General features: G+C 47.6%; 1 long non-coding RNA gene across 8 annotated transcripts in view; it reads right to left on the minus strand.

Moving 5' to 3' along the window:
• Nucleotides 1-24,536, minus strand: part of LOC118175667 — a 66,704-nt gene extending 42,168 nt beyond the window's left edge. For 6 of the 8 annotated variants that reach the window (XR_004755070.1, XR_004755071.1, XR_004755075.1 and 3 more), the window contains exon 1: nt 14,050-14,217. This is a non-coding gene — a long non-coding RNA (uncharacterized LOC118175667). Of the gene's footprint in view, nt 1-14,049; nt 14,218-15,257; nt 15,345-18,433; nt 18,533-24,479 lie in introns of those variants that run through there. The other 2 variants (XR_004755073.1, XR_004755074.1) reach the window with 2 other exon arrangements.
• Nucleotides 24,537-25,913: the final 1,377 nt, after the last annotated feature.

Genomic DNA, 25,913 nt, shown 5'->3' on the forward strand with positions numbered 1-25,913 from the left:
TGGACCTCTGTGACCTCCTCAACCAGTTGCTCTTTCTCTGAGGAGCTGAACAAACTCCTCCCTGAGCTCCTAGCAGCTCATGAGAGAAGTCAGGGATACACTGCCATCAAGGGTCTTCTCAGAAACCTTCCCCAATCCTTTCAGCGTGCCCCATCCCCATTTTTTCCCCGAGACACACCCTGAGCACCTCTGCCATGCACAGAGGCGGTGCCCGGGGCTGGCAGGCTGCACGCAAGGTGGGGCCCATAAATCACGACGGGGACGTGCCGCAGCACTTGCTGAGAACAGAGGAGCATATTGACAGGTCTGTCCACAACATCAATACATCAACCCAGAAGAGATCCCCCAAGGTAAAGACAATAACCTGCTTTATCAAATTATCGCCTTAATGAGCCAAGACTGCAAATAAGAGACAATTGTGTGGGCCACTGCCTTGGTATGAAACCAGATAAAACAGAATACAGACCGGCATGACCTCTGCAAAACACAGTAGGCTACTCACACTGATTTTCCTTAAGAATACTTATAACAAATGGTGAAATTCACCCAAAACATTTTGAAATTACCCCCCAAAATTAGCCTCCTAAGAAAGTCCAAAAGCATCTGGTTCCTGGTAAACGATTACCTATTGCACTGCCTTTTAAAGCTAGCGTTAGTGACTATGGAAAATGATTGCACCACGAGAATCCTTGCTACTAGTTTCATCAACTGCAAGAAATTATTGGCCCATAATAGTATCAGCAGGAGATCAGCCTGGATGCTCCTATCCAGCCATACGCAACATGGCATCGCTCCTCATTTCTATCGACACCGCACCGACCAGCCCGTTGTGCACCTGGAGCTACTGCGCTGCTCTGTGCTGCTCCTGGGAACTCCAGGGGACAAATTTAAGGAATGGGAAGAGTTTTGCCATCACTGGCATCTACCTGCTCTGGTGATTCCTGACAACATTTGTATCTGGTGGGAAACTGGCGCTTTTGGAGGTGCCGTGCATCTTCCAGCCTACGTTCGGTTTTCTTGTTTGGTTCAAATACCGCACTGACAGGGCTAACGGGAGTCCTCTGTGCTTCTGCCACGGCTTCTTATAACAGCTGTCTCTGTATTTCCTTATCACAAAAGGGAAAATTTTATTTAATATATAATGAAAATCTTTTGTTTATTCAAAACTTGATTTTCATAATTTAAAACCATTCAGTCACCACCTTAATAATAGCTGGGAAGAAGGGCAGTGCTTTCGAAAACTAGAAAAAAAGGTAAAAATGTGTCATTTCAGGACTTTCTACAGGAAAATAGAGTTTCTCTTGAGTTGTCTTCTTAGACTTGTTAATGACTTATGGCTTTTTTTTATTATTATTTTATTTGAGGGGCAACAATGCCATAACAGAAGAGGCTGGAGATCATGGGGACAATGACAGGGCTCGGAGATTCCAGATTTTCTACTGATCTATGTTACTGACAGGATCACAACACACAGGAAGTTTCATTTATAAGTACCTTATTTCGGGCCTGTAAGTCACCAAGGCAACAGCAGGTGCAGGGACTGTGTCCTGACACTGCGCCGGGGCCACCCCTGAGAGCCTCCCCTGCCACAGCAGGCTGGGTGGCATTTCTGAGCCTTTCCAAGTAGAACCCTACGTGGCAAGGTGACACCATAAGGTAACTTACACACAATTAAATCTCCTCATTTGATAGCCCCAAAAAGCTAAGCCCCAATTCATAACTCGGTGTGTGCCTATGCCAAAATGTTACTGGACCAAGGCTCAAACATGAAACAAGAAGATCTGGAAGCTCAGACTTCATTCGACCAGAAATGGGGAAGAGCTGATGTTAGTCAGTCCAGCATGTATTTATATATCAGTCTTCAGAGAACAGCAATGCTCAGTTGTCCTCCTATGTTTGTGTGCCTGGGGAGAGGTTTCCAGTTACACAAATTTATTGCAGGGTGACACTAACAGATCTCATTTCTTGAGAAAGATAATGAAGTCCAGGACTTTCTGGCAAGGAGCAGAAATGTCAGTATGACAAGCTGATCGCTTACTACACCATAACTTAATACATCCTGTGCGTGTTTGGGAGGATGTTTTTGATGAACTAGCAACCTAAATTAGCAAGGAATTCTTAGCATGTGCCTGGTCTTCTCACACGTCAGGTATCAGGATTCACCTTGAGCGGGGAGATCATTCCCTGAGCATGACTCCATTTGCTCTAGCATTGCGATTTATGACTCCAAGGTGCTTGGAGGGATGAGTGGAGAGGTGGGAATGTCCACAATTATTCAGGGAAAGCCGATGCTATCAGACAAGACTGCACCATCAGCTTCCAGATCACACAGCTCTTTCTAAACAGGACAGCAGAAACAGCAGCCAGCACTGTCTGCCTCTCAATGGCTGGGATAAAAAGAAATGGACAGAAGTATCTTCTTCTCCAAAATTTGTCCTCCTTTTGTAAATCTCTGCGAGAGCAGGAAGTGAGGTTGGTGATTTTTTGTTTCCAGCAAAGCAAAAGGTTCTGCAGGGACAACTTAAACACTGCAATGCTGGTTCACAGAGGGGTGAAACAGAACAGTTGGCACGAGCCTGTTGGCAGTTTATAACTCCAGCTGCGAAGAAACAAGATAGGTTAGGGCTACTGCTTTGTTATCTTATTGTACTCGGACCCTGTTTACAAGACTGGTGAACACAACACCTAGAGAAGTGAAACTGTTTACTTGTAGTAAACTGCTGATGCTCACAGCTTTTGCTCCATGTGCCTCTCGTGTTGCTTTCCCATCCTTCCAAATATAGTCTCCTGTGATAGCCAAGACCTGGAAGGCTTTTAAGCAGGAGTCTCTTCCCAAAGGGCAGCGTGCAATGCAATTTGGCCTTTGCATATCACTGGCACTCAGGATATAGAAAGAAATAATCTTTCTGGAGATTAGACAGGAATCTGTACAAACTCAGAAACAGGGAGATTAATCGCTGGAAATATTACCAAACCCGTGTACCATGTGAGGTACATGCTTGTGCGTGGGGTTTCTGTATGCATATGTGTGTATCTTTATATAGGAGGCATGGTGGGTGTATGTACATACAATCTGCCCAGAATTTCACAACTTGGCTGGGGGGAGGGCAAAGAAAGCTGCTGAGTGGAGGGAACAGAAGGATGCATCCATTTCTTCAGTGAACCAGACGATTTGTTACGTTATGGAATTCTCACAGACCTGCTAGCTCAGAATGAGTGCAGGCCTACTGCTTTCAGCACATGACCCAATCCATAATTCAATTCCTGGTCCTCTTTTGTGGCCATGGGAAAGTCCACAGAGATCCTTTCTGCTTCCTCTTCTCCAGGTTAATGGATGGCTGCAGATCTATAGCTAGTACAGAGAAGGAAGCAAAAGAAGTTCCAATAGGCATAGGGAAAGCAGTGACCTGAAGACAGAAAAGAGAGTGACAGATGTGCCAGACTGACCTGCAATTTGTCAGTACAGAAGAGGTACCTCAGGTACTGCCAGAGCCCGTGAAGCTGCCCACGGACCAAGTATGCTTTGAAAAACGAAGCTGAACATGCAGAGATCAAGGTGACAATAAAATACATGCTCCTCACGTGAAGTACTAAGTGAAATGCTGCTCCACTGAAGTCCGTGGGAGTTTTGCTGTTGATTTTAATGGGACCGTAGTTCCAGCCCGGTCCTTTATTTCTGCTGTTGACATCACTGTAAACAGCCTCACAAAGCTATAAAGTAGAAACATGCCTAAGGCACTGCTAGTGATGAGCTACGCTGATGTAGGTGGTCACTAAACTGTAAATAAAGCTGTAACTCTTTGGACGTTGCCCACAAGAAGGCTTTTTTCCTGACTGGAAATTCAGGCTTGATAGAGAGCAGGGAGAACACGGTGACTTTTAAAGCCTTCCAGGGCAGACTGACATGGAAGGCCAAGCTGATGCCAGGAATACAAGTAACTGACCTCTCCATCTTAGAAAAAGTCATTTGTGCTCACAACACTACAGCATATAAAATGTATATTAGCAAATTATACAGGTAAAATTTCTGACATCAGCTGACAAAAGGACATAGCAGATAACAGCTTTCTGGGCCTTCAGCTTTTCATTCCTTTCCATATGGATTTTTGCAGGAGATGAGCTGGTGTGGTTTCAGAGTTAGCTCCTGAGCCCACACCCCCCAGATTGCCGGGCTTCCCAGGAACCTTCCAAACTCCCAACGGCTTTGCAGAGAAGGCAACAAATCTCCCATTTGCAAGGGAGAGCTGGAGCTCATCAGACTGTTAATTATAAAACTGAATCTACATTCCTTGCTCCTGCTTGCAGTCTGGGCTTTCTCTTGACAAACTCTTCTCTCCTTTTACCTCCCGAAGCAGCACTGCCACAGCAGCCCAGCAGCTGGGTGAACCCATGCCTGTGCTGAGCCGCGCGAGCTGCTGGAAGGCACAGCTACATTCAGAAGGCAGGGAACACAAAGGGAGAGGAGAGAGTGCAGCAATGAAGTTTTGTTTCAAGTTTTAAACAACACAAGTGTTAGTAAGCACATTTTGATATTCTAAAAGCTAGCAGGAAGCCCTGCTGAATAATGAGGTTTGACATGGTGATGCCTGAAATGAGTCTTTCTTTTCTGGTCCGTACTGCAAATTCAGGCATTTCTAGCCTGTGTCACTCAGATGAGCAGTATGGTTTCATGAGACAACTTCACCAGATGTCACGCTGACCACGAATACTCCTAGAGCTACTTGAGTGAACCCCCCAGTATAAAGCTGGCTGAGCAGAGACCTACCCCTGAAAGACAAACAGGTGTTTAGATCTCCTAATCTGAGCTCCAAATCTCACTTAGAGCCATCTTTGGTTCCTCACACATCTTTTGATCTAATCCTTGTCCCGACTTGTATTGGTGATATTGCCACTGGCAACAGGTAGAGTCAGGAATGTAAGAACAAAGAAACACAGAAGAGAGAGAGACCATCCAGGCCATAAAGCCCAGCTTCATGAAGAACTCATGAACCTGGAAACCCATCTAGATGAGCTCTTCTATCCATTTCTTCTACCTCATCAAATAAAAGTTTTTACATCACCCTGTACAGACTTGGACAAACACTTTCAATTCAGTGACTGAGTGTCTCTTTGTTTTTTACATCATAAAAAGTCACTTATTTTCACGAGTCCAAAATTAATTTATTTTCATCTTCTAGATTAGCAGAAAACTAAGATACTGTTACAAATGATTTTACTAGGTTGATGCTGATTTAAGTTAGCAAGTGCCAGTTAGCTGACACCTCACTGCCCGGCTTGAAATGATCTATTATGCCCACAAGAGCTCCTCTGAAGTTCCTGGCCTTGCACAACAGCCCAGGCCCTGCGCATCAGTCACCCACTGGACATCACAGGTGGAGAGAGAGCACCCAACTCCCGCACACATCTGCTCATCAAACAACAGAAGCTCTAACACTGACCTGTACAAAGGAAGATGAAATAAAAAAGGACATTCTCTCTCAGTCCCACAAGACTCAAGATACTGCAGCCACAGATGCCAGAAAAGCAGGCAGAAAGAGTAGCATCTCTCACTACTTACAGGGAACCCTATTTTTTCAGTACCATCTCACATAAAAGGCCTGTTTCTGTTCCCATCAAAGTTAGGAGCAGAATTCCCGCTGGTTGGCCTACGAATCAGGCCCACTATATATTTTAAAAAGTTAGATCAGCAGCTCTCAAAGTCTCTGGAGGTTTTTCATGATGCTGCCTAATTAATTCAGAAGCAAACAGATTATTTCTCAGGAGGGGAAAAGCAGGAATTATTTAAAAGCTGCCTTTAGGCAAACTACCAGGGAATAAGAAAAATGTAACTACTGGTTATGTCAGATTTCATTTTCCAGATCAAAAATCAGCGTGTCAGCTCCTTTGCTTTGTTGTGATTCTTTAAAGGTGCAATGAGAATCCTGCATGTGCAGAGCGATGCAGCTCCAGATTCTACGTTTTGCTGTACTTCCCCCGCTAATAAATATCTTCTAAATGGGGCTATGTGGGGGTGGGCAAGGAGTGAAGGAGCACAAAGACAAAGGTGCCTTCCCCTCTTCTCCAAGTTTCCTCTGCATGGGGTAGAAAAGCTTTTTGCACATCGAATTGTGCAATGCAAGTGATATTATGGGCCAGTTATTTGACAGTTAAGTGGCACGTGACCCTTAGCCTAACTTCTGCATAAAAGAATAATAAAATAAGCCTTCTCCAAAGTTGGGCTTGGGGCATAGCAGAGTTGCTGATAAAGTCCCACAGCAGGGCTTGAATTAGACAAGGTCTTCTGCTCTTCCCTGCTGACAAATGCCGCCTCCAGTTTCGTGGTCGCTGCAGCTTGGCCCAGATCTGCTGAAGCAACTGAAACTACACCTGTCTACACCAGGTCTGGTTTTGGCCTGGAAGGGTGGTAAATGTTTTCAGAAATTATGGCGGGGACATCAGAAGACCAAAAAAGCATTAAACACCCAAGTCCGAGTGGAAGTCAGTAAACCCAGCTTCCATTATACCCCTTCAAACAAGCTGAGATGAGAGTGATAGGGGAGCTCTCTCCTGTTAATACATCACGTACTGGTAATTTAGAAAAGCTTACTTAGTATTAGCTCTGTGTGTAAGAGGGTTGTGCTTCTTAATCCCACCTAAGCCTTTTAAGACACTGTGTTTTTTAATTCAAGGTTTTACAAGGTGGGGTGTTAAACCCTGTCCTACACAAAGAAGAAAATAGGGCAGGCTGGAGGGCAAAGGACCCTGTGAAAAGCACAGCAAACCGAGCATGGGGCAAAATGCTTTGGGGACAGTTTTGTGGCCTTCGTGGGCAGTGGCAAGGACTGGAAGGCACAGCCCAGCCCGGCTGGATTGTGCTGGAGCAAGCGGAGATGCTGTGGAAGGGAGGCAGCTGTTCGGGTGGCAGCTCCAAGCGGGTGAGAGCCCAGGATACCCCCCCACAAAGCACTGCATGCTAACTCCAACGGCTGCAAGACAAACACACCATTTCAGGCACGGAGCAGTCAGATAAACAATAGGGGGAAAAAGCATCTCACCAAAAGTCTTTTAAACTTGGAGATATTTTTTCTAACTTGCTGCAATACGGCTGCAGAGGCACTTCAAAGCCGATCCACTCTGCCTTGCCTGAAGGATGCGGGAATCATTCCTATGCAACAGGGCTAGCAAAGGCCTCTGCATTATTCAGTCCTGCTACATTGTCAGCCTTGTTGGTTCTCTCCGCACACAGAACAAATTTCACCCAGAGCAATAAAAGCCCAGCTTCTGGAAACCACTAGGCTGGAACAAGAGCGCGTCTTTGCGGCACCTCCCGGCTCCCAGCACCGCGGAGGCGCTGGCTGCCACTCCCCTGCCAGGGTCTAGGTTTACGGGGAACTCTGCTGCTTTGCTGCTTTTGCTTTTTGGGGTGGAGGGGTGCGAAACGAGATTTTTGAAAACCTTTAAATATTCAAACTTGGGCTTAGCCAGTCAGATTCAGAAAGCACTTAGAAAACATGAGCATTTGAGAGGGCTGGCTCAACCTCCTGTTTTTCTGGGATGCCCTCCAGGTACCTGAGGACTGTAAAGCAGAGAAGAGGGGAGAGTCAATAATTCACGCTTTTACAGGACAAAATTCAGATAAGCCTGAGCAAACCAAGCCAGCCATGCACTCTGCTGGGGCTTAGCTGCTCCAGTCCTTAAATATTTTTGGCTGACGGCTCCTTTGAATTCTAAAGGAAAATTAAGAAGCTTGCTGTTTTAAGAGGTTTTGCAAATCTCCTTCCTTTAATTCTCCTCATGTACTCTGTATGGGTGTGTTCTCATTACAACTAGGAAAGACCTGAAGATCTTGTTTCCAGGCTCTTCAGTGTGGGGCAGATTTGAATTCAAGTCACAGGAACGTGAAAACAGAAAAGCGAACACTGAAGGATTTCCTTACTCACCATCTTTCCCTCGTCTTGACTTAGGTCTTGGTGACTTTACTGACTCCTGTATCTTTTTGCAACCACAGTGCTAAAATTGTATTTGATGTGAATGTATTGAAGACAAGATATTTACAACATTTCTTCACAGAGTCACCTATATTTAAATGTACTCGCTGCCTGGGCCTAAGGTGGCCTTGAAGAAAACATAGGGCTTGCTTAACACCTGCAGAGTCAACAGGATCATTTCTGATTATGGTGGGCTTTAGATCTCAAGTCCATACAGCGGAGCAGGTCCTGTGGCAGTCGAGGTGAGTGCTGTGACTCCCATCAGAGATAGCAGGGAACACAGGACTGAGCCCCGTGGGTATTTACTTTTGTGTAATTTGCAGTCCCTAAAAAACCTCTAGGAAATGCAGCCCTCCTTTGGAAACATCACACAGCAAAGTGCTCTGCAGAATACTGAGCTGCACTGAGTCACTTCCCATGTGTCCTCCTAGGACATCTGGGGTGGGATGGGGAGAGGGAAGGGCAGAGAACATTACAGGGCCGTGCAGCTTCCAGCTCTCTTCTTATCAAAAAAAAAAAAAAAGAAAAAAAAAGGAAAAAAAAGGCACTCTGAGAGGACACCCTCATTTAGTCACTACTGTGGAAGCCTTGGAGTAGTCTAAGGGAGATTCAGATGTGGCCGTCTACTTACGGCTATTTTACAGCCTTCATAATGTTCACAGCAAAGTAATGCAAGCAAGGACTCATTTCTGTTACATTCAAGAAAGTGTTTACATTGGCAGAAAATGTATCTCTTCAAAGCCTATTAATGCAGCATTACAAAAGACAGAACAGTAAGTTACTCAAACTGGAGCTCAGACCTGTTTACTTGGATGAAAGAAATGGTTAAGGGCAACAAAGGGTGCAGCAACGTCTGGCAGACCAATACGCTGAGCCCAGTCCTGCAAATGCTTCCTCCTATGACGAGGCCAAAAATCCAACTCAGATGATACTAATACACACGGCAGCTCTGTTATTTCTAGCTGGAGCTAGGAATAAAACTGATCGGGCCATTTGTCAAGGTGCAGCCATGCAAAACACAATGGCAGAAGCTTAAGTGAAACGTAAATAAATAACATTTCCATTAATTTGGGGGGCTGCTTTAGCCACATATTGGCAGTCACACTCACTAAGCGGAAAATGGCTGGTGAAAATGGTTTTAATAGGCCCTCAGGAGAGTGGCGGACAGCAGGGACACTTCAGAACAGTTTATTAGTATTTTATCAATCGCAGTCTCCCTTGGGTGGCTTCGGGACTGGCCACGCGAGGACAGGGACACTCGGGCTGCCTCCAGGCAGGACAGCTTGCTCCAGCAGAGCTTCTTCGCGTGTGTGAATGTGACCGTGCTGCTCTCAGCAGGCAGCCGCAGTGTCTCCGTCCCACATTCCTGACACCAGGACACCACTCCCATGCTGGGATGTGCACGGCACAGCCATCCAAGCATGTTGCGTGGAGCCAGCCTGAATAGGAATTGCCGGCGCTGAGCCAGAGCTAATAAGGCTGGCGAGACCTGAGCTGACTCCTGCAGTCGTGAGCGCAGGGAGCCAGGTCAGGCCCAGCGCTGCACCAAGGCACTGCCCTCACCCAGAGCCAGGAGCGCTGGGAAACATGGCACACAGAGGAGCTCAGCGCCTGCAGAGCTTATTTAGCACCGGCTAGGCTTATATCACACAGAGCTGTCTGTGTTTTACACTGCTCTTCCCAGTGCTCCCATTAGCCAGTTTCTTTCTATACCCAAATCATCGTCGCCTCTAACATGCAATGGCGAGCTGACTGTGTTTGAAATTAATTTATAAAAACCTGAAATACTCTGATGAGTTACAACCAACCCACAGTGCAACACTTTACAGCCAGATGGTCAGGCTATCATGACCATCTAGTCCGATCTGCTGATTAACGCGGGGCGCAGCAGTCCCTACAGCCGGCTGGTAGGATTAGCCCTGAGAGCTCTTAGTCAACAAAGTACCGGGCCAGCCTCGTTCATCACGCACACGGTGAGCTGAGCAGTGCAGTTGAGCAGGATGGGGCTTTTCCCCTTGTAGACATCATTGCCACACAAGGTTCAAGAGGCGCCATGGATTTCGAGGCACTGGGAACGTGGTGGGAGCTGTGGAAGGGCACCAGCTCCGTGAACCGGCGCTGAGCTCTTGCTGCCTGCTCCCATTGGCAGGGGGCTCAGTCCCGAGGTCCTGCCTCCGTTCCTAATGACATCGAGTGGAGTTTTGCTTAAGTAAGGGCTGAGTCAATCATGAGTCAGGATACATGGACTTGGCCCAAAGCACACATACATTTAAAAATAATTGCCTTGAGTGCTTGGATAAGTTTTCAGCAACACTGGGGAGATGTGAATAATTTTGGTCCAGCAGGAAGATCAAAGAACGCTGAAAACATCCATGCTACCCAGCCTCGTGGGCACTGTCCAGCCCAGCCACAGGAGCTGTTTGCTTCCCAGGGTGAGAACCTCAACGCATGGGTGTCAAAGAGTGAAATCATAGCTACTCTTTGATGTATTTATATGGGTGGAGATTCCAGGTCATGCAATGAAATGGGATTACTCACACCCTTTTGTTCCCAAGGATTAAAGCCTCTATCTTCATATTCTCAGCAGGAATATCATAATGTTTTGGGAGAGAAACCCTAAGATCTACACCAGTTGCACACTACTGTTCTTTTAAATATATATGATATGTGGTTAGCCTTCAGGATAGAATACAGTAACATAAGAGCAAACAAATGAAGTAACAGTAAAGGATGGAGCATGGCTGTGAACAACTGAGTACGGTCTATCGGTATGGGCCCAATCTTTTTTTCCTCACTCCCACGGAGCACTCATCACTTGTAATCATATGGGAAAACTGCACCAGCAAAATAATGTATTGTTAATATTCCTATGTTGATTCTTTTCTGCCTGTGATATCTTGCCCTAGCTTGAACAGCCCCAGGCACATCTATTACGCTCATCCAATGGAGACAGTTCCTTAGGGTTTGAAGGTAATGAGGAGATCCATTAAAGTGTTTGCCTGTTTGGTACCAAGTTCGTATCTTAAATGATGAGCATGACCCCGACATACAAAGTAGCTTTAGAAACAGGAAGAATAACTCAAGTTAACAGGTATCAGCTACCCTATAATAACTGTCTTCATGCTTGTTCTCACCCGTTGGCAAATACAAAGTAAGCCAAGGTAGTTTTCCCCGTCCACAAAAAAAAAAAAAGGGGGGGGGGGGGGGCAGATAGCTACATTGCATTTACTGGGGGTAAGAGCGTGAACAAGGCAATTATGGTGAAGAAGCTGACAGGCAGGAGCTTGTTATGCTCTAGTAACTTGCCTGTACGTCACAGCCCTCAGTGCATGCAAGGCTCAGAACCAGTGTAATTGTGAAGTGGGGACAGAAATATAATAACACAGGGCAGACAGGTACAGAACCTCAGCACTTCTGTTGTGGGTCACGTAGGCAAACCCTTGTGCTATGTACTGAACTCACGCGAAGCCATTTGGCATTACGGTACCTGACTGTCACTTACACATACAGGTACACTAGCAGCTCGGACACACTCCTGTGCTAAGAGGAGGAAGAGCTTAGTGCCACAGTGCAGAGGATCTGAGACAGTGGAAACAGTGCTTCGTTTTGGGACCAGATAAATAGCTATTTCTGTGGCTGCCCATTTAGAAACCTGTCATATTTTCCTTCCAACCAACCAGTTTTTTACCTTGAGTCTCAATTATTTGTTTCAGTGACATCCATCCCCTTGTGATCTGTCCCAGCTAGCTAGAAGCTGTATGAAATAGAGCAGCTATTAGGACTAATTAGCATTACCGGGCTTCAGCAGTTGCTGTGAACCACATGCAGAGTGCTAGGTGCTGTACAGGTCACAGCAAGGAGCAGCCAAGCCTCAGAGAAGATGCAACTAAAGTGAGCAATATGTGTGTAAGCAATACATCAGTTCCCAAGCTTAAAATACGTCTTACAGTACACATGTGCTTCTCAGTCATTTAACAGATCTGACCTTAACCACAACTTCTATAGGATTTTACCAGAGAGCAACGACAAACCACATAAATGTATTTTCATTCCTCATGTCAAGCCATTAGGTGAGCATCCTGTCTGGGACGCCTAGTGCTAAGAACACCATGCCTAATGCTCACAGTAGCAAGGCAAAGTGTAAGAAAGTATCTCAAGCACATTCTGAAACAGAGATGGCAAATCCCAGTTAAAGACTATTAAATTTATAAACTTGTATCGTGACTTTATGACACTAGCTGTTTTTGTCTGTTGTTTTGTTTTTAATGTTTGAGCATGATGGCGGCTTGGTAAAGTGCAGAACATGTTAGAGAAAACAGCTAAAGAGGCACAGACAAGGAACTGCGAGCAATGAGAACAGCACATCACGCAGCAGCCATGCCATGAGCATTTTAATCACTACTCAGGATTTTGCAGACATATCTAAGAGAACCTTAATAGGGGATTTCATGCTCTGTTCCTTCGTTGGACAACCACAAATTGCATTCATCTGCCACCAGAGCAGACCACTGACTATAGGCTCAGAAAAATGCTTTCACAGAGATCCCAATGAGAGCCTCTCCCTCATCCTGCCATTACTCGGTAATCAGCATGACCCAGTTGGGACTGAGAGGGCCAAGGACTTGCAAAAGACTTAAGCACATGCTTAAGACTAAGCACAAGAATAGTTCTAGTGAAGTGAAGCACATTTATGGGTGATTTCACAGAGCTGGGCTGAACTCTGCAACTGCTAGGCATTTCTGCTGATTGCATCTGCATCAATAAAAGGATTGTTTCGCTAACAACTATCAGCTGGGTGTTACATGGAAGGGAAAGGTGAAGAGATGAGAAATCAAGAAGTGAAGTTGGTTGCTCAGGGAAAATCAGGGACTGAAGAAAGATTTCTTGGCTCTTCAAACAATTACAAAACTTCCCCAGCTCCCCGAAGGGAGAGCTCAAGTGAGCTGCCTGTCATAGTTGTGACTGTAGTGTTCATAAAGGTCAGCCTGGCCACAGGAAAACACAGGCACAGCCAAATGCCAGGCATTTGTTTGGCTTTAAGAGTCACTTACTGCTTTAAAAACTGCAAATGACATGCAGCACAAAGAAGGAGCGCACCAGGACTTGTGCAGGGAGCACATGGGAGCTGCTTGCACACCAGCAGTGCTCGTGGCTCACAGAGGTGAGGCCCGGCGTAGGTCGGGGCTCCTCACCTCCTCCAGGCCATCACCCGACCCGGCCCTTGGAAAAGTCACCCAAGTCTCAGTGACTTCTGAGAGGTTAATCAGTGGTGGAGGATGGGACAAGCCAAGTTCCTCATCTGGGATGTAGCACTGGGACCTCACAAGCAGGGCCAGGACTCGCAGGACTTGTTGGTTATTCCTGGTCTGCTGGACAACCGTGGATAAAAGCTCAATTCCTCAGTCTCCCCCTCTGTAAAATGGAGTTAATGGTATTGACCTTTTGTGAAGCACAACTGGACAGAGATATTCCCCTATTTCAGAAGGGAGGTAACAAAAGTCTGTCTGACGTATATTTACACGCTTTACGGCCCGAATGGTTTTCTGTGTGAGCTGTGTGGTATCATGGGGCTGCTGTCTCCCCTGGGCTCTGCAGAGCACTGCTGCAGCAGAAATCAGCAGTTAAATGAACACACACCGTGCATCAGGATCTGAACTATTGCTTTCGGTCAGTTATTGGAAGGGTGGCCAGACCGAAACAGAAATTTCTTCTTCTCCGAGGGCAGGCAGCCAAAAGACCAGCGTTTACCAAACAATGTGCAGACAGAGCATCCCAAGCATTCCTCATGGGAAGCGTAAGCCTCTGCTCCAGCCCGTGTGTGACGGGGAGCGCAGGGGCAGGCCAGAGTGGCCTCACGCCACCACCCAGTGCCACGGGGCTGCGGGGATCACGCTTGGCTCCCTGAGCCCAGAACCAGGCCCCATGCCCCATAAGGGCATCCCAGGCATCTGCAGACAGATAGGTCTCTGAGCACGGCCCCTCTCTGCATGTTTTTTCAAAAGTTTTTCTGTCATATCTTTTTAATCTTCACTAACCGCTGTGGCCCTTCGGCCCTTTCGTCCCCTCATCATTTTATACATACCTGAGGTCAGGTCCTGCAAGCACACAAAGCCTGCCCTGGAAGACCAAGCACAGGACCGAGGCGTGTGGGCCCAGCGACGCACTGAGGGGACGCCCACAGCGGGACGATGGCGACGGCCCAGCCTTCCTCAGCCGGGCCCGAAAGCTCCAGCCCCAGCCCCGTGCGAGCCCTGAGGTTAAAACAGCCGGGCTGCCACGGAGCTGGAGGCGAGGAGCTCCGGGGAAAGGCCTCGGACCGAGCCCTCCTGGCGCCGGGCCCTCGCCCTCGGTGGGTGCGGGGAGCCCCGGAGCGCGGGGCCGGGCCGGGCCGCCAGGGGGAGCACGGCGGCCGCCCCGCGGGGCCAGCCCGGGCCGGGGCCCGCAGCCCTCGGAGAGACCGAAGCGGCCGGGCCCGGCGACGTGTGGGGACGGGCACAGTTCCACAGGTGTGTCTGTGTGTGTGTGTGTCTGTGCGCAGAGGAGTGTGTGTGCACACTCGCACGCGCTTACGCAGCTACCTACAATCTGCCCTTTTTTCCCCCTCAAGGCGTTTTATTGTTTTGTTAATTCCCAGGGTATAATCTGTTTTGCATTAAGTGGGATGTTAAGCATCTAATTGTCAAGTGCTGATAAGCCATGGGAAATTTTATTACAAGATAGGCATCAGCTGAATGGAGATAAAACGCATCAGATGGCAAGGTGAGATTTCCAGGTGAGATCAGGCTACCTACTTGCGAATACCAGAACCAAAGGCATGCCAGGCTGATCTGCAGAAATGCTACAGGTGGAAATGGACAAATTGAGGAGTTACAGATCCACAAAATCCACCACCACCAACTGCTTCACATTCCCAGCTGTGCATGGCATTGACGGTGTGCACCTGGACTGATGGCATCACTGGGGAAAGGCCTCAAGCCTCCAGCATTTGATGTAAAACCTGTCATTTACGCCTACAAGTACCACGGCACCTATAAATACTGTCAAGCACCCGTAAGTACCAGAGCACAGACTGTAAACATGTTTTTCTGCCCTCTTCTATCTCTTTGAATCAGACAGAATTTGCAGCGTGGCCCCAGCCTGACAGCTGCAGTCTCAGAGCTAGTCCCTTGCCGTCCAGCCCTGCCGTGTGTAGTTCATGCCCTTGTAGATGAACATCAGACACGTTTGCATTTCAAGCTGAGCTTATTGTCAGCCCAAGTAATTGCTTGATCTTATGAACAGCAGCGTTACCTTGTGCTTCCTCCTGTTTGTATGTGTCGCACTGTCTCTTAACGTAGGCAGCGAAGTCTCTGAGTAGAGACTCTTCTTCTATCTGCTGCAGGGACCCCAAGGCTGTATGACTCTCAGTGTGCACCGTACATCTAGTATCAACATCCAATATTAGGGTGTCACAGGCTACTCTGGGTCCTGGTCCATTGGTTTTACGATTAAAAGTCATTAGTTGTCAGTAAGCTGTTGTCTGGAACAGCACAAACACAATGGAAGGAAAACGTGTCCACTCTGCGCTGGCTCTTCAATAACAGCTCCTCCATCAGGCTCAGCATTGCGTCAGCCAGGTCCTACTTATCTCTGTGACCTCCTGATACTTGCTGCTCTCTGTCATGATTTTGGAATGGCAGAAGTAGATGCAGAGATTGGGTTTTGTGATGCTAACAGACTTTGAGCCTTTTAACCTCAAGTACTATTTGTTTTGCTTGGCACTTCCTCTACAAGTGAACAAGAACTGGGCTGGCTCTCCAGAGCAGCGCTGCGGTTAGCTGCTTCCGACCGGAGCCTGGAAGTGACAGCACGCCTGCCTCCAGCCTGTCCCGCAGATCTCTGATGGTCCTGGCTGGGGAAGCTGCACAGGTAAAGGAACTTACACGTGCTCTGAACTTTGTGAGCTTACTGGGAGCTAAAGAGGAAAAAAACACTCCTGGGGTAGAAGCCTCTGGCACTGGAAGAATCAGGCCCTTTAATTCCTTAAACCAGACTTTAGACATCACCCTGCACTGTTGCTCACCCTGTGCTATCACCTAACCCTGGCCAAAAAGATTCTGATTTCTGACTGTTTCACACCCCCCTGCACAGCTGGGAATGGGCACAGCAGGTACCACCCAGGGGCATTTCAGGCCCCAAGTTATTTCAATGTCATCTGCATTAGCATTTATTTCTCTCAAGCAGCAGCACCTGCTGTTGATGGACTCAGAAACAGCCCTCACAGGGCAACCAGCTGCTCCAAAACAAGCGCCCAGCACCTCCTGTCCATACATTAAATCACGCCAGCACAGTGGAGGCGTTCATGCCCCAACTTAGTGTGCTCCTGGGCTGCTGAAACTGAGATTTTCTCGGCAGGTCCCACCCTTAAGATATTTTGCATTAAATGAGTGTCCATTTAGTGAATGGCTCAGCTAAAAGAATCTTTTCCTCCTCTCTGGACTGCCCTGACAATTTTCTCCTACTCTCTAGAGACTGGTTGGAATTTCTGTCCTATTTATAATTATTTTATTTTTATTTTTTCTAAAAGATGGCTATTTTCAGGTCCCTGAAATGCCCTGGTTATTCAGTGTTGAAAAGCAACTGCCAATAAGCTCACTTTTAGTTCTGAATAAGCAGCTTTTTTTTCTTTTACTTTCATGTGTGTTTTTTTTTTTTTTTTTTCCATTTCTGCTACAGAAAGTGGGAGAGAAAGCCAAGGTGGAAGCATTTAAAAAAATTCTACATATTTTAGGGACAAAAGCAATTGTCTCTTCGGAAGGTATTTTTACAAAACATTCACTGCATCACTTGTCAGGTGACTCTATGATGCACAGTGCTGCTGCAGGCAAGGCAACGACAAGAACGGAATTACACTGTATGTAAAATTAAGCTCATATTCCCAGCTGCACCAGAGCCGCCTTCAGAAGGGGCGTGTGACAGCCCTGCCTGCAACTGGCCGCTGGTGACTCAGCAGCTGCTGGTGACTCAGCACCTCCAGCACCCGGGGAAGTGCCTCCAGCAGTTCTGACAAGAGCTGAATCAGGCCCTAATTGCATTTTAGCCTCGTAAGTGAAACACTGTTCTGACAACTGCGCTTTGTAGCTCCAAGTCAGTTTTTGTATCTGCTCTAAACTAGCTTCACCTGTCTTTTTGTCAGAGACATTTCCCCACTGACCCAAAATGGATTGAATTTCAGCACTGGAATTATTTGTGCTCGGATCTTGTGTGTGTTGCTTGCAGTTACCGTAGGGATCTGAAAGACCTTTGACACGGAATCCTTTGGCTCCAAATCAGCATTTACAAACACAGAACTTTTTTTTCTCTCTTCTCTCTTTCTCTCTCTTTTTTTTTTTTTTTTTTTCCTTTGCCTCAAGGTGTAATGTACATTTTTTTGGGTCAAAAAAAGCCAGCTACTGCTATTAGGACTTCTAGTACATTGTTATTAAAACATTTAACATGAGATCAGGCGCTGCCACAGCCAGTTTAGCATGACACGTTTACTGATTTGAAGCTGTCCCTGCACTGGCTGATGGATCACCCCGCACGCTGTTCCCTCGCTACAATTCCCAATTCTCCCCATTTACGTACAAACCAAACCCTCTCGCTATCCTAGGTGATTTTTTTTTTACTGGCAAATAAAATATCTTGGAAATACCTAAGTGCCTGCCAAGCTGTAGCTGTTGTAAAGCACTGTTGCTCCATTAACTGAAGTGTTAGAAAGACTTAATCAATTCAGCTGACAAGGCAATCTCTTGCTGGCCTTCCTTTCACAGGAACCGCTCTCCTAGCCCCTCTCCCAGTGTGGTGGAGGTGTACTCTGCCTCTCAGACCTTTGCCAGCTTTCTCTGGGATGAAATTCCTAGTGGTAAAGGAAGCTTGTTAAAAATGTGAGGGGGAGGGAAGAAGAATTTTCAGTTGCTTTGTAACTAATTTTGTTCTGCTTTGTTGCCCCTGATGTTTCTGGCCACCTGGCTGCAGCCCAGCTCTGTCTCTTCACCACGTCCCACCTGCAGGAAGCCCACGAGGAATGGCTGGACACCCCTGAGCCAAAGGGGTGTCCTACAGCAGCATGGGCACCTGAAAGCCATGCATGATATCTGCAGGAAAATCCTCCTGAGTTACTGACCACCTTGCACTCTGAATGGTGCACACTTGGCCTCGGTTTTTGCTCTGCCAGGGCTGCCCCTGGTGCAGACACCAGCCTGGCCACGCCATGCCGATGCCAGCCACTCGGCTCGCATGTGGGAAACGCACAGCACACCCACACTCAGAGTCACAGGTTCTGGTCCCAGCTGAGTCAACTCAGCCCCTTATTTTCGCAGAGAAGATATGAGGAATCTGATTGAGCTTATCACGTGTGTACGGGGCAGGGAGTGGCTCCTTGGCTTCAAAGAGCAGATAAGGCCATCAAAGTGATTGTCATCTTTAAACACTGCCTACGTACTCACCAGACCTGAGCGCCGGTGGATTCAGACTCCAAGCCTCTCACTCCAGTAACCGAGTGGATGAGTTTGCTGCTCCTCTTAGCTCGCAGTGTCAGCGCCGCCCTGGGGAGAAGAGTCATTCCTACTTTCTGCTTACTCATCAGCAACACCTTAGTTAGAAGCTGTGGGACACAACACAGCCTCGTACAGATTTCCAGGGGACCCTGAGCCCCAGGGAGGGCTGAGGGTGTCAGGCTGCCAGCCTGGGAGCAGGATCTGCTCCCCCTTCTGCTCCCTGGGGCCGTCACACCGACACTTGTGGGAAGGAGCTGTGTTAGGTGTGGGGCTCGGCTGTGAAGACAGCCACCTGGGAAGGAGAGGAGTCCTGTTTAATCCCAGAGGCCCATTCCTACTGCACAAGTGGAAAGGAAAAGCAGGATGGCAAGTTCCCCACCCCGGTGAGAACAGGAGACGGGAGGCACCACACCCTCACAGGGAGCCGGGGTGCCAGCACGGAGGCAGAAGTGGATGCAAACAAAGTGAACTTTCATGGCTGGCTCAGGGCAGGAGTAGGGACAAGACAATCCTCTGCCAAGGGCTCTGCTTCACCCAGCACCACCTCGCTGGGACTCAGATGGAAAGAATTTCACTTGCGGGCAGGAGGGCAAGGCAGATACAGTATCTCAGCACACTACCCCACCCTGGGCTAGGCTTGTCCTAGGTTTTGATATGCAGTGTGCAAATCTGGAATGCATTCATAAATAAATGTCAAATTCTCAAATGTATTGTCAGCCTTAAAGAAAACTCGCAGACTTAATTAAAAATCCCACTCTTTCTTTGACTCATGACCTGAGTCACATCGGCAGCCTTGCTGCGTTTTGAACATGTAACACAAATGCACAGAAATACAGTCAATACTTATCAGCTTCAAGAAGCCAGCAAGACGATTGCTCCGGTGTTCGAGAAAGTCATCTGTAAGCTGTGGCAACAAGAGGTTCAACACCTCTGAGGCATTCCTGTGCAATACACTTAGAAGTGATACGCATATAGCAGTTTGTTTCAATCACAAGATGCATGAATCGGCTCCCATGGTTCTTACCCAATCAGTAGATTTTGCTGCATTTCAAACATTTTCCTGCATCAGATGACAGCACAGACCCACAGGGATCCAGATGCCCAGCAATAAAAATCTCCTCATAGTGGGCTGACACAGTAAACCCCTAGAAATAAATTCCATTTGTTCCAAGATTCCCATCCCTGACACCCGGGTTTGGGCTTCGCTTCTGACCCCGGGAGGGCAGCCTGGTTCTCCGGGTGGAAGGGAAGGCAGCTGTGAGCATTTACGCTGCGGGACACTCCGGGTTGGCCATTCCCCCTTTCCTTCCAGCCTCAGAGCAGCAGCCGAAGGCTGTGGGCAGGACACTAACTGCTCCACGTGCTGGGTCAGCCATGCTCGCAGCCACCGCTGCCCCGCTGCTTGCCGCAGCCCCCTGCAGCACCAGCCCCACTTGTGCGGGACGAGAGGCGCTCTGGGATCACAGCCCTGCCACAACTGACGGAGGCAATAAAACCAGCAGAAGGCACCTCGCCCTCACATACACAGGATGTACTTGCCGGTGAGAAGGCTTCATCCAAACCACAACAAAGCCCTTCACTTCCATGGGCTCAGGACGGGGTCTGTCTCAAAGCCTTCCCTTTCCCAGGACAAGCTCGTTCTGGGCCCGTTTTGGCTCGTCACAAAGCCAGTGGCAAACACCCACTGATTTTAGCAGTGGATGTGTTGTAGCAAAGCTCACTACAAACAGGGCTAACTCCCTACATCACCTTCCCTTTGAACACACCGCCCAGCCCCGTGGCTGGTCCGAGGGCTCTTTGTGCTGGCCACACCGTGCCCAGCACCCGAGTGAGGCAACGCGCTGCTGCCAGCCCTGGCAGGGAAGGCTTTGCCCAGGGAGCACACCCAGGCTCCTAACTTCCCTTTAGTTGGTTGATTGAGCAGACGTGACCTGCCAGGCTCTCTTTCAGGCCTGTTTTCTACAATAAGAGAGTCCCACCATGTTACTGTGCCTTATTTGCTGCTAATGAGGTAGCAGGCATTTGTAGCTGGTGCAAATGGGCGTTTGTACCTGATGACACGCACACAGCAAACAAAGACAACGGGCCAGCTCCTGTCCTGTTGACATCTACCATTTTTCAACACTGGCAGCGTACATGTAAGAGCAAGCAGAGTACAGCTTAGTAATTTTGCAAACCAGGCTCTCAACCTTCAGTGCCAGGAAATCTATCTACCTGTTGCAAAACGCAACCTGAACACCACAGCCTTGTAACATCTGCGCTGCCTGCTCATGACTACGGTTAACAAAAGGTACCCGACTCCTTTTTTTTAGTAAAGCAATGTGGTCTCTATTTAGGGTTGTGTTAGGAGTTTAGCACTTTTCCTCTAACTCTTTTTTTCTGAGAGATTAGAGCTCGGTCACAAAAATTTTATTCTGGAGATGTTTAGCAGAGACACTGCCTCGGCTCAAATGCAAGCAACCTAAAAATCCTCCATTCTGGTTCCAAAGTGGCGGGTCCGTGATTCCTGTGTAAGCATTCTTCCAGAGAGGTTATTTGTGGTCCCATCGGTTCCAGCACACCCCAGCCCACACAGTGACCATGGTCTCGTTTAAGACTCATGAAGGACAGGGTGAATTTTCCCATCACCTTCCAGGGCCCTACCAAGAGGTAGCTCTCTGCCCAATTTTCATTCCTTTGCCTTTTAGCTGTGATTTTACCTAAACCAAGCCTAAACTCAGCAGGCCAGCTCTGCCCAGTAAAACATGTAAGTGGCTTCAGTGCCAGGATTTATGAATGGACTTAAAAGCTTTCCTGATGTCAGAACTGAGCATCCTTTTTGGTCATTTTTCACGCCCAAACACTGCTAGAGCTTCTTTCGGAGCCTGCTCTGCTATACCGCTTGCGAAGTGCTCAATCTCCAGCCCTTGTTGGCAGCTACAGCGATCCCTCTCCACTCTGGGAATGCATCATTAATTGTGGAATTTGGATGCTAGTGGATGTCCTTACAGTTTCCAGACTCTCGCTGTTGAGAAAGTCGATCCTATAAAAGGACTCCGTGGGACTATTTCCTGCTTAGAAAATAAAGAAAATAAAATCCAGGAATTTAGTCCACTTCGGACCTACTGAAGACTGAAGGTCAGGCTTTAACCTTAGCTGCTCCGCTGCCAGTCCAGAACACATGCCGGAAAGTTAATGGAATTACTTCAGACTTTCCCCAGCAGAGCTGAGATCAGACACGGGCCCACACTGTCTGGAGATGGAGATATTCTGAGCCAGACTCTTCACCCTCAGCCTTGGGAACATTTTCATAATGGAACATGATGTTTGCAAAAACTAGTCCAGAGGTGGCTTCTCCGTCTGTAAATATGTCAAGAGCAAATTGGCAAGCTAACCGCTCCGTCCCTGGAATGCGCAGGAAATAGCAGTGACTATACTTACCCATAAAAGCAATGGCTTAATTCCCACCACCAAAATGGTTTCTAACATGTCGTGCTCACAGTAGCTTTGATAAAAGGCCATAACACACTGTATGCCCCTTAAATGGCTTTTAAATCTCAGCCCGAGCGTTTCATTATGAGCTCATTAAAAGATGACTGTTCCCTCAGACTGGCTGTGGTCACACAGCAGAACACGAGGTAATTGGAACCACTTCCCTGATCTTGTATAAATGTGTAATATAGCAGTCAACGTAAACCTTAGCTTCACTTGCCAATGTTGCCATACAAATCAGTACACTAGACTTGGCAGCAGTTCAGCCAAATTTGGCACAAGCTCTAAGCTAGTTCGTTTCACAGTTGTTAAGGAAAACAAATCTGTATCATGAACGTGCTTCAGAGCACTCACATTTCTGTTTTGTTGTCGCAAAAAATAAGGGCGAGATTCGGCTTTGATTTACTTAGGTGTAAATCCAGAGTAACTCCCCTGGTTTTGATTCTTCCAGGTTTCCGTTGGTCTGTTTGTGACCATGAGGTGGCTCTAGATCTCACCTAAGGGTGATTCAACCAAGCAAGATACATTTTTTCACTATGTCATTAGCATCACAAATTTATTCATACGAACTGATTCACAGTGGAACCAATACAGGAGCCAGTATCAGAGCTGGTACGGATACCAGAACACACACTGGCTTAGCAGGGCCACTGGTGTTGCTGAAATGCTTGTCAGAACTTCAACCTAGCCATCTTGTTTCAAAAGTTCATTAACTGCAAGCAACAATCCACTCTGGGATAAGAAAAGACAAGCAAGAGCATCATTTGTTTTTGACTTTGAAATAATTTTCTAATTTATATCCACCAGGGACAGGTGATTTTTGACTAGTGCTTTTTTGGTTGCTTTGTTCCAAAAAGTATTACTGTCTGTGAAAAGTTATCCTTGTCTTAAATTTGGGTTCTTTTTTTTGTAAGAGGAGAGAGAATGCAAATTCGGTACTTAGGTTTTGAAATTTCTGATAAAAGTAAATGAAGCCAAATATATCACAGTACAAGGTAATTTTGTTTGTAAAGGATTTTAAGAGAAACTAAAAGTGGACAAAGCCATGTTCAGGACTACAGCTTTTTTACAGTGAACAATGTATCACCCTTCCATTAAAATGGGCTAATTTCAATAGCCAATCAAGTAGGTTTAATTTCATTTAGAGCCTGGTTAATTCCAGTAGTGCTATTTGAATCCCATACCTTTAACCCAACGCTGATTTAAGGCCTAACAGCACACTTGGCACAGGAGCCAGCCCCTAGCAGCACCGTGCACCAACAGGGCACCCAACACAGAACGGTGACAGCCTCCCTGTAACATCCATACACATCTCCTGGAAAAACCTAATTTTGTGTTTTCTGCTAACCACGCTGACACTTAGAAAAGCCTTCAAACGATCCATAACAACACGCAGCACTGCGCACAGCCCTCGCCTAACCCTAACGCCACTTGCACTGCCCTGCACGGTAGCACACGGACACAGCCCGCTTCAAAAGTGAGGTAAAACACAGCAAAGCAGCAGAAACTTGGAGGAACACGGCGGCAGTCTGAGGGCGACGCCACGGGCCCGAGCCAAGGGAAGGCCTTAACAAGGCACCTTGAGAAGGGCTGGGAAGCACCAAACTTCCAAGTCCAGCAGCAGAAATCGGGGTTGCTGCGGCCTTCAGGAACTCGTAGGAGCATGTGGTAGGGTGGAATCAGAGCTCAGCTGAAACACAAGGGGCTTAAGAGAAAGATATTTTAAGCACGTGTCCTGTACCAGAAAGGGTACCATGACTGGAACTCGTATGCCTTTAGTATGACAAAAAGAAAGTCACGTTAGACGAAATGACAGATAATGATGTGTTTGTGCAGCGTATCGGTAACCTTTGTCACAAAATATGCCCCAATGCTCAATAATGTGGAGACGTATCCCACCCCTGAAATGCAGCCATGCCAGAAGCATGAAATAGCAGTTGCCTAAAATAGATTTTTCTGCACGGCAGTTAGAGGAAAAAAGGAATGTGACAGGCTCGTGCCCTGCCGCCGGGCTTGTGCGGGACCCTGGGTGGGGAAGGACTGGAGGCCTCCCCTCTGCTGCCACAGCCCCACCGCACTCTGCACTCTCCAGTTTAGGTCAATCAAGCTCCACCTGAATAATTAGTTAGGCATTTCAGCCGCCTCCCCTGCTGAAGGTGGCTTCTGAACCTCCCTGTTCCCTACTTAGAGACCGTCCTTCATTTCCAGCTTAAACTTATCCACGGCCAGCTTATAAGCACTTGTCCTCTGGCCAGAATCAGGGTTCAAACTGGTTCAAACCCATTGAAATTGATGAGTTTTTTTTCCCCATTGACTTCAACGGGCCCTGAATTCAGGCCCTGTGTGCGGACAAAAAGGCTCGGGGCAGTTTTTGTAAGAGGAGAGTTTTATCCTGTTGATCTTGGCCTGTCTCTTCAGCCTGCTGTGAACTGTCTGCCTTATTTTAATGCTGTATTCTCATCCTGTCCTAGTGCAAAACTCCTATTGAAATCCAGGAAAGTCTTGCCAAGTTGTTATTAATTACCGTGCTTCTCGAGGCTCAGGCCTGCAAACTGATCCGCATGAGCTCAGAGGTCTCTCTTCAAGGATCTCCTTTCAGGATCTGGGCTCCGGGTCTACAAAAGCAAGCACCAAAGGGACAATCTGGTCGGCAGCGCATGCTCTCTCAGCTCTGCCGGCCGCACCGGTGCCACTGCAGCCCCAAGGAGCACGCAAGCTCAGCCCTGCTGGGTTTTAACGGGACGGCAGGTGGCCAGCAGGGACACAGCTGGGTACAGGGAGCCTTGCCTTGAAACCTTTCAGTCCAAAACAGCCAGCCTTTGGATTGCCAGAGTTTATGTACAGTTCAGCCGTGCGGGAGGAGGGCACAGCTCGGATCCCATTCTGAGGATGGCAGAAGAAAGCCGTGCTTCTCTGCGAGGGCTGAGGGAGGGAATGGTCGCTGCTCAACTTGACTTTTTGGCTGCAGCACAGACCACCTCTTACCCTAACAAACAGCAGGATGTCACGCAGGATGCACGTGGGGTCGAAGTGTATTGATATGTGGGCATTTTATTGCATCTTCAGCACTAGGAAATCCTTCTTTGATTCAAGTGGGGATCTGGATTAGTTTGCACTGCCTTCATTACCAGACCTAGTGCTGGGTGGTGCCAGGACCACATTAAAAGCAAGTTTTTTATACACTTGTGTTGTTCATTTTAGCTGAATGGTGAAAAAAGCTGGAAAAAGCTGTTTTGCAGTGGAAACAGAAAAATCTAAGTAGTTATTAAAAAAAGTCATGAGCTCTTCAGTTAGACCACAAGCATTTTATAAGGCGAGCAGGTCAGGACGTACTTTACTCCCTGAACCTGAAATGTTAAAATAATCATGTTAGGTATTTGCATAGAATTATGTAGGGTGAGTTTGGATCTCACTAATCCAGCGAGTCAGATGCCTGTAAAAATAAGTAAGAACCTAAAAAAGAATGACATCAGCCGTAACTACTTCTTCTGCTCCACATTTGGCAGGTAAAAATCAGCAAGAAACCGACTGCATTTTACTGCCTGGGCTCTGTGCCTGTTTCCCATCATGTAGGGAGCTGTGCCAAACCCCTGACACAATAGCAATTTTTGCCCAATGCCAACTATTCCCAGCCTGGCAGTGCAAAAGCGCAGCCGTCTCCTGAGGTCATGGAACTGTAATGGCATCCAAACTGCAAGAGCATCGCTGCTTTAGGAGGTGAAATGGCTGTTGCATGTGAGACCACTTCCAGTGAGCCACCGGCTTTGAAGACAAGCTGTCAGAAGACAAGTCACAGTGACACCAGACCAGGGCGCCCTCACCGAAGTCCCAGCTTATGCCAGGTAGCGGGAGGACATGGAGCAGCGGCCTCCAAAGAGCCTGGAAAACAACTGGGTCAGGAGAACTGCTGGTGCCCCAAGGTCAGGTATCCATGTGAGCTCTGACATAGCAACTGTCG

Source organism: Oxyura jamaicensis, chromosome 18, assembly GCF_011077185.1.
Source record: "Oxyura jamaicensis isolate SHBP4307 breed ruddy duck chromosome 18, BPBGC_Ojam_1.0, whole genome shotgun sequence".
NCBI classification, from domain to species: Eukaryota; Metazoa; Chordata; class Aves; order Anseriformes; family Anatidae; genus Oxyura; species Oxyura jamaicensis.